The 8,960-nt window shown below is 42.9% G+C and overlaps 1 pseudogene; it reads left to right on the plus strand.

Moving 5' to 3' along the window:
• Positions 1–6,436: 6,436 nt before the first annotated feature.
• On the plus strand, positions 6,437–7,448 carry LOC128590881 (transcriptional enhancer factor TEF-4-like; annotated as a pseudogene).
• Positions 7,449–8,960: the final 1,512 nt, after the last annotated feature.

An 8,960-nucleotide genomic window follows, 5' to 3' on the forward strand; every position in this document is an offset into this window, starting at 1 on the left:
TGGGCTAATGAATACAGATCCAAAACTGATTCTCAGGGCGGGCCTCTTAAGCCAACTTTGGGAAACTGGGTCTGGGCCTTGCCCCAGGCCCATCAAACAATCGGGGCAGTTACCCAAAACTAGGGGGAGACAGTCCCCACTCCCCAGAAGGGCATTAAATTCCTTTTTAGAGCAAGTCCTGGATCCACAAGCCTGGACCTCAGTTCCACCACCCACTACATATTAACCCCAGAGCTAGGACCCCAGAGAATTCCCACAGGCATTTTTGGTCTCCTCCCTGAGAGCACTGTAGGACTTCTGCTTGGGTGAAGCAGCTCTGCCATGAGAGGGCTCCAAGTTCTCCCTGGAGTCATTGACTCTGATTATGAAGGAGAAGTCCAAATTATGGCTGCAGCCCCTCATGGTATTGTGTCTGTTATTCCAGGAGAACACATTGATCAGCTTATTTTTGTGCCTTTTCAGGTTCAGAAGGGAGGGAGCAGAGGATCTGAGGGCTTTGGGTCCTCCGATGCCTATTGGGTCAGAGTTATTTCTCAGGAATGCCCTCAACTCGTGCTTACTATTCCCAAGTATCCTTGATACTGTGGCAGATATTTCAGTCATGTCAAAGCAACATTGGCCTTCAGTCTTGCCTTTGACCCGATCCATGACTCAGTTGCAGGGAATAGGTCTGAGTCGAAATCCCCTTCAAAGTTCTGCCCTCCTTACTTGGACTAATGCCAAAGGTAATTCTGGTACCTTCCAACCTTTTATGCTGGAACATCTTTTCTGCAATATATGGATGAGAAATGTTCTCAACAATTGGGAGTGGTGCCTGTTAGCCTAAATGAAACTGTATCTAATTTGTTGCTTAAACAAGGTTTTAATCCCATATATGTGTTGGGTGAACATGCTCAGGGAACAACCCAGCCTTTGCAACCGCAACCACGGCCCCCACGCCAGGGCCTCAGTTTTGAGCCTTTTTCTTCAGGCCACTGATTGTGGCTGCTCACTTGACTGTGGGTCCTATTATATAGAAAACATCTGACCTTGTCTGGGTAGATCAGTGGTCTTTGACTGAAGAAAGGCTTCAGGTAGCCAAGACTTTGGTACAAGAGCAGTTAGACTTTGGTCATATTGAGCCCTCTAAACAGCCCTTGGAATACTCCAATTTTGTTACTAAGAAAAAATTAGGAAAATGGAGGCTGGATCTCCGTGAAGTTAATGCTACTATGGAGATTATTGGTGCTTTGCAGCCTGGATTACCATCCTCTGTTGCTGTCCCTAATTCTTGGCCTGTTTATGTAATTGATCTTTAGGATTGTTTTTTACTATTCTTGCACCCCAGGATTGCCAGCATTTTGCTTTTAGCCTCCCATTTGTTAATTTTCAATGGCCTATGCATCATTTTCAGTGGCATGTTTTGCCTAAGGGAATGGCTAATAGTCCCACTCTTTGCTGAAAATTTGTAGCTCAAATTCTTTCCCCCTTCTAGCAGCAGTATCCACAGGTTTACTGCATTCACTACATGGATGACATTCTTTTGTCTCATTCTTCCCAAGACGTTTTAGATAAAATGCTGAGTCATTTAACTCGTCATTTCACTCAGCACAATTTGGTTGTAGCCCCTGAAAATATTCAACAGACTTATTTCTTGGATTACTTGGGCATGAAATTTTTCCAAAGTACAGTGCAGCCTCAATGCCTTGTGTTGGATATCTTCCGTTTGCAGACTTTGAATGATTTTCAGAAACTTTTAGGTGACATTAACTGGGTGCATCTGTAGCTCTATATTACAACCTATCAATTACTTCCTTTATTTGACATTTTGCGGGGGGTACCCCTCTCCCACTTCTCCCTGTTCTCTCACCTTTTCAGAATGTGCTGCCCTAAAATTGGTGGACCAGGCCCTAAAACAGGCTCAGGTTACTCAAATAGATTATGCTTCTCCTTTAACGTTTATAGTTTTTGATACTTTTTCATTTCAAACCTGTGTCTTTAGGCAAAAAGCCCCTATTGAATGGATGCATTTGCCATCTTCTCGATGCTGTACACTGTGTTCTTATTTTGAATTAGTAGCTCAACTCATCACAGCTGTCTGCACATGTGCGTGACCACTGTGTGGGATTAATCCTCATTTTATTATAGTTCCATACACTGCAGCACAAGTCAGTCAATTATGGCAGTTTAATACTGCCTGGCAACTTGCTTTTTCCAATTGTACAGGTCAGATTACTTACTACACTGGATCTAAGTTACTTTAATTTTTACGCCAGCACCCTTTGATTTTTTTCTTGCCTGCATTCTGCTGTCCCACTTCCTCATGCAGTTATTGCCTTTACTGACAGTTTCTCTTCTGGCTATGCTGCATTAGCTTTAAATGGTCAAACTATTAAATGTCATACTTCTTTTTCTTCTGCCCAAAGAGTTGAATTAATTGCAGCACACTTAACCTTTCAAAAATATTTCTGTCCTTTAAATCTTTTTACTGATATCAATTGGATTTTTCTGTTTGCAGGTTTTGGAGGAAGCCACCATCGGCACTTCAGTGGATTCAGTTCTTCAAGCACTTTTGTTACAGGTTCAGCAGACTTTACATGCCTGGTCTGTCCCCTGTTATGTTGGTCGCCTTCATGATCATACTGCTTTTTCTGGGTCTTTAAATGAAGGCAATGCCCTAGCTGATTCTCTCTGTCGTTTGGGCTTGGTTATGTTGTCTGTGACTGATAAAACCCAAGCTTCTTATGCCATTCATCATCAAAATGCATGTACCCTGCGTCTGCAGTTTGGTATTTAGTGGGAAGCATCCCAAAAGATTGTGAAGCAATGTTCTTATTGCATACCTCATGTTTCAGCACCCCATTATGGGGTTAATCCTCAAGGCCTTTTGCCTGGGCAGTTGTGGCAAATGGATGTCACACATTTTTCTCCTCTTGTAAACTTGCTTATGTGCATGTTTGTGTAGATACTTATTCTGGCTTTCTTATGGCTGCTGCCTATTCTGGGGAAGCTATTAAGGATGTTAATGCACAACTTTTGCACTGTTTTTCTGTTCTTGGAGTTCCCAAAGTTATCAAAACAGACATCACCCTTGCCTATACATCCAAAGCCCTTACTTTTTTTATGGCACAGTTTTCTACCCAGGATTCTTTTGGCATTCCTTACAATCCTCAGGTTCAAGGCATTGTGGAATAGGCTCATGCATGCCTAAAGCTCCAATTGGAGAAAATAAAGAAGAGGGAGTTATATCCCCTAACACCTCAGAAATTATTTTTCTCATTCCCCTTTGGTCCTCAATTTTCTTTCATTAGATCAGGAAGGCTGGCTGGTTGTGGATTGCTTTTGGAAGCCCTGTCCTGGCTCCTTCCCCTTGGTTAAGTGGAAGGACCCCCTCACAGGACAGTGGTTTGGCCCAGACCTGGTGCCCAGACAAAGGCATGTTTGTGTTTATCCAGAGACCTTGGATGGACCCCACTGGCTTCCAGAGAGGCTATTAAGGCCATGGAGGTTCTCTTGCAGTGACCCCAGGCACCTGATTCCCTCTCTCAAGAAAATGAAGCTCAAGGATCCTGCTCCCCCTCCCCAAGACCAAGCAATAAAGGGACCCTCCAGACTATCTCAGAGAACAGGGTCAGCCCAGCTACCGACCTGGGAACAAGTGAAGCAGCTGATCTCTCAGGCAGAGAACCTACCCCAGAGGCAGGGCACAATGCCCAAGCCTGATAACCTTTTTTGTGGATATGTTATCACTGCTAACATTGCAGGTTGGCCTGGTGGGAGGGGAACCCTATTGGGCTTATTTCCCTGATTCCCCATCTTCTTTGCCCTGTTACCTGGGGGATCATAATGTGCCAGTCTTTGTCAATAACACCCCTTTGTTTGCACCCCCTGACAGGGAACCCATTGTTACTCAATGACCCTCTATAATTATACTAGTTCCTCTGAGTGAGTTCCTCTGTGTATGACTCATCAGGTGTATGACTCATACAGGCTGTTTACAGCTAGCCATGGAACTGAACAAGATACTAGGCTGCCACCATAGTGGGCGAACACCCTTTGGCTCCAATCTGATACTTCCTTTTCTGAGTGGAACATGAATTTTTATAGGTTTACACAGCTGCAAGCCATCACAGTGGGGTTATCTCCCCCAGCCTCTTTACCTCCCTGCCCATTATTAGGGCATGATCATTCTTTTGATGACTTTCCCCTGGGGAGCGCTTGTTCTTATACCCCTGGAGCTATCCACAAAATTATTGGCACTTCTTTTTCTGTGAATGACTGCTCCAGTCCCTTTTTGGCTGTTATGAAGAAGGCCAGGTCTCCTTCTTTGTTACTTTCAGTGGGGGGGGGCAACTCCTCCAGTTGAGGGTGCTACTGGGGACTGGACTAGGACAATTTTGTCTACCCTCAGATGTCAGTTGGAAACAGGCCTTTGGCAAGCTGCTCCCACCACTGATCCAATAACCTTCACACATCCTACTGTGGAGAAAAAGGCTAATAAGCAAACCTTGTATCTCAAGGCATGTATAAAACACCTGTATGTTTAAAGGACCCATATGTCCTTTAAACATTACCATGAAGCCTCACAGTTTTAGAGAGAAAGGCTCTGTGGCTGCATAATGTGAATATATTGTCACTTGCACTGATTCTAACTTAACCAATTGTCTTTCTAGCACCCAGCAGTACCAGGATATTGGTTTGCTGAAGCAACCCCCTTTTGTTATGATTTCAGTACATGTGAATGGCACTTGGTATGTTGATCCTGGGTATCAAGTTTTGCAGTTATTAGTTGAGCAGCTTAACTGCTCTAAGTGTTTTGGGGGCATATTAGTTGCTGGAATTATTGCCCTTGTAACTACTATAGCCACAGATGCTACTGCTTCAATCCATACAAACTGCTCATTATGTAAATGCTCTTTCTAAAAATGTTTCATCTTATTTGGGCATTCAGGAAAAGATGGATCATAAAATTGAGGAAAAACTTAATGCCCTTGTGGTCCTGCTTTTAGGACAAGTTGAAGCCCTTAAAGCCTATCTTCCTCCACATTGTCATGCAGAGTTTGAATGGATTTGTGTTACTGCTTATAAATGCTGAGTGGAGTTGGGATCTTGTCCAGCACCACTTGCAGGGCATTTGGACTTCTAATAACTTTTCAGTAGATATTGCTGCTCTGCATTTGTATATCCAGTCTATTCAAAATGCCCATTTACAGATGTTGTCACCACAAGAGGTGTCCACAGCTGTAAAGCAGTTTCTTACTAACTTTATACCATCAACATCTTTCACATATGTGATATACCCTTATTGGATTGGGGATAACGCTTTTGATTTTGTTGTGTGTATTTCCTGCATCCCTCTGGAGAGCCTTCACAGCAGTCCAAGAATTAAAGGCCAATCTTCACCGCATGCACATAGAAAGAAAAAGAGGGGTAGCTGTTGGGAGCCAACCTCCTGGGAGGCAAAGATCCCCAATTTTGAGGAACTGCATTTGAGTCAAGGACTGAATGCAACCTGGCTCCAGCTGTTTCCTGTTATTACTAATTCCTGAAACAGATTAGAATGGAGACATGCCCTTTTGGTCAGCACAGACATCTGAGAATGCTATTCTGCTCTTAGGCTGTTTTTAATCAAGTTATGCAATTACGAAAAAATCATGCCTTTAAGCTACTGTATATAAAAGCTGTGAAATAAAGCTGAGGTTGCCTTTTCCTATTGAGAAAAGGTCCTGATCTGGCTTTTTTTTTTTTTGTCTCTCTTTTCCACCCCGTGTTGGTCTACTCCAGGGTTTGCTAACAACTTTGCTAAGTTGGTTCCTAGTAATCTCTGTATAAGATATGATAGAAATTATTTTAAACATAACTTAGAAAAAGAAAGCCATGTTATAAAAACATGTTCAGATTTATCTGAATGACTTATAACTGATGTTAATGAGGAACTTAAAGAAAACTTAATGATGGCTATAGTAACATTAATCTGTTATACATTTACAAATAGCTAGAAGATATTTCAAAAGTTCCTTGCATGAAGGAAAGATAAATATCTAAGGTGATGTTTCCCCAGCCACAGGCTAAGATGGGAAAGCCTGGGTTAGGGCCCCCTGTGGATGATGGCAATGGCTGGACAGGCATTAAGGAAGGCAGTGAGGAGAGTGCCAAAGGCCGCAAGAGGGCTGGAAGGAATGTGGACCTAGATGCAGAGGGTGTTTGGAGCCCAGATATTAAGCAGAGCTTCGGGGAGCTGCTGGCCATCTACTTGCCCTATGGATGTCAGAAAATAATCTTGTCTGATGAAAGCAAGATGTATGGTCAGAATGAACTGACTACCTGCTACATCAAGCTGAGAATGGGGAAGGTCTGAACTTGAGACCGGTCTCTAGTCTCATCCAAGTTTTAACTCAAAGGAAATCAAGAAAAATCTAGTTCAAGCTAGGGTTTCAAGAACAAGGCTTTCCAAACCATGGCTACCATATCCTCAGCCCAGCTCACCAAACTGGGTCCTGCTGGTCCTCAGGCCTCTGAGCTTTTCCAGTTTTGGTCCAGGGCTCTAGACCCCTCTGCAATGTTTCAGATATGAAGCCATTTTCACTGACATCATTTTCCTTGTCATTGACTCCCCCATATATTAACTAGGGTATGGGTCCCCTTAACCCCTCTCACCCTTGCCTCCACTCGATCCATTATCCCCAACCTAGCAGGCTTGGGCCCTGGGCACTGCCCGGTTGCAGCTAGCAGAGTTCATGTGTGGAACTGCCAAATGCAGCTGACTCATACCAGAGGCCCATGATTGTACACATCACCCCTGCATTGCCTCAGCCCTGAAGTTTCACTACTCAAGATTGTGGATGTCCAGATCAATTCCAAATTCCCTGAGATAAAGGTAGTCTCCAAGCCTCCCCTACATCTTTTTCCTGGTCAAGTTCTGGGCAGATGTGAAATGAGGCCCAAGTGGCAAGAAGTCCAGGGCTTGCAGTGGCAGCAGCAGTAACAGTGGTTCCTTCTATAGAGTGAGCAGCCAGTCTGAGAGCCTGGGGCACATGACCCTCATGTGCTCCTCCAAGGTCTACTTCTTTGGCAAGCAGGTGGTGGAGAAGGTGGAGACAGAGCAGGCCCAGCTGGAGGATGTAGATTTGTGCACTGCCTGTTGTGCTCGCCTGTCTGGGAGTACCTAGTGAATTTCCTGCACAAGTTGTGGCAGCTGGCTGGATGATACATGATGAACAGCATCCTTGAAACCTTCACCATGGTCCAGGTGGTGACAAACAGAGACACCCAGGAATTTCTGCTGTGCACCACCTATGTCTTTGAGGTCTCCACAGAGTGAACATGGGGCCCAGCACCACATCCCACATGGTCTGGAATTTAGGGGGACCCCAAAATCTGACTCCTGGAATATCTTCCTGCCAGAAAGAACCCTCAAGCTCTCCTCATGCTTTGTATTTAAAGAGAGAGCTGTGATTTTAAGGGCCTGACTTCAGAGGCCTAAGCAATAAGGAACACTAAAACTTGGTTGGTGAGCTGAATAGGTGGGGACTGAGGAAATAATAGACTCTGGTAGTGGAACCTCACAGGGGGTGTTTAAAAGGACAGATCACTCAAGAGCATCAAGAATTGAGGACAAAAGTGGGACCATCTCCAGGTACACTTCTCAAGCTTCTGATAGGGCCCCCTTGCCCCACTCTTCTGGATGTTTTGGAGAGTCTTCATTACACACTGGCTTGTCTCCTTTCCTGTTTTCCAGCTGCCAGCCCCCCAAATTTCTGCCTCTCTTAATCACCCTTTTTATTACAAAGATTAATCCTACTTTTGTAGGAGCAGAGCCAGGTGGGCCCTGGAAGTATTTTTAATATAATGAGCTATTTATAAGCGTTATGGCTTTATCTCATTTGCACCAGAAATGGGGGAAGGCTTTGTAACTCATCCTCCTCCTTCTCAGTGAGCAACGTGTTCTACTGCTGTGTTTCCTCCCTTGCCAACTCCAAAGTCTGTTGGTCTGTGTTATGACAGAGGATGAAGCTATTTATCACTTCCACTGAAGCTAAAAAGAAGCCTCCTAACACACTGGTATAACACAGTGCAAGTTGCTAATTTATAGGGCTCTAAAAGGCAAGAAACTATACTGAGATCACTTATATTACATAGTCCAAGATTTAGATGTAGAATTCTTTATTACCTCCCTATCTAAATAGAATATATTTTAATTCTAAGTCAGATAGGGATCAAATAAGTAAAAACTACTTTTAGGCTTCAAATAACAATATTAGTAATAATGGTAATAATTTTAATCAGAGTAGTTACAGATATTGATGCTGATAAGCATGTGCTAGGCACTGAATTAAATGATGTATGTGTGTGTGTATATATATCTACATCTATATATAAATAATACATATCTCTGTGTGAGTGTGTGTTTTTGTGTGTGTTTATATAAGACCCTACACAAAATAAGCCTTGGCAGATTATATTCCATTTCAGATCAGAAAACACATCTGGTGATAAATTATGTTCCTAAGATCACACCTAGCAAGTGGGGAAGCCAGAAATCCAACCCAGGCTTTGGGAAACCTAAAGCATCTCTTTTTTTTCCTTTTTCACCCACCTGTGGCTTATCTTATTCAAGGAAAAGTTTATCCAGTTAAAGCTTTCTTCCCTCTGCCCATGCCAATTAAAACTAAAATATCAAACTACACTAGAAGTGAAAATGCAAAAAAGCTGATGAAGCCATAGGATCTGGTAATAGCAATTAATAGTCACTTAAGGATAATCTAACATCAATATTCTTTAAAGAAAACAACTTAAAGCAAAGACTCACTTAGTCATTGAAAAGACAAAATGAATCCCAGCTCCTATTTATGGGAAACGGAGCATTCTAAAGGAAAACTATATAAGCAACAGAGGTTGAAAAATACTATGAAAGAGTTAAGAAGTTTGTATTAAATAATAAAGTAAACTACAAGTTTAAGTCCACATTTTATAAAACTAAC

Source organism: Nycticebus coucang, chromosome 1, assembly GCF_027406575.1.
Source record: "Nycticebus coucang isolate mNycCou1 chromosome 1, mNycCou1.pri, whole genome shotgun sequence".
NCBI lineage: Eukaryota > Metazoa > Chordata > Mammalia > Primates > Lorisidae > Nycticebus > Nycticebus coucang.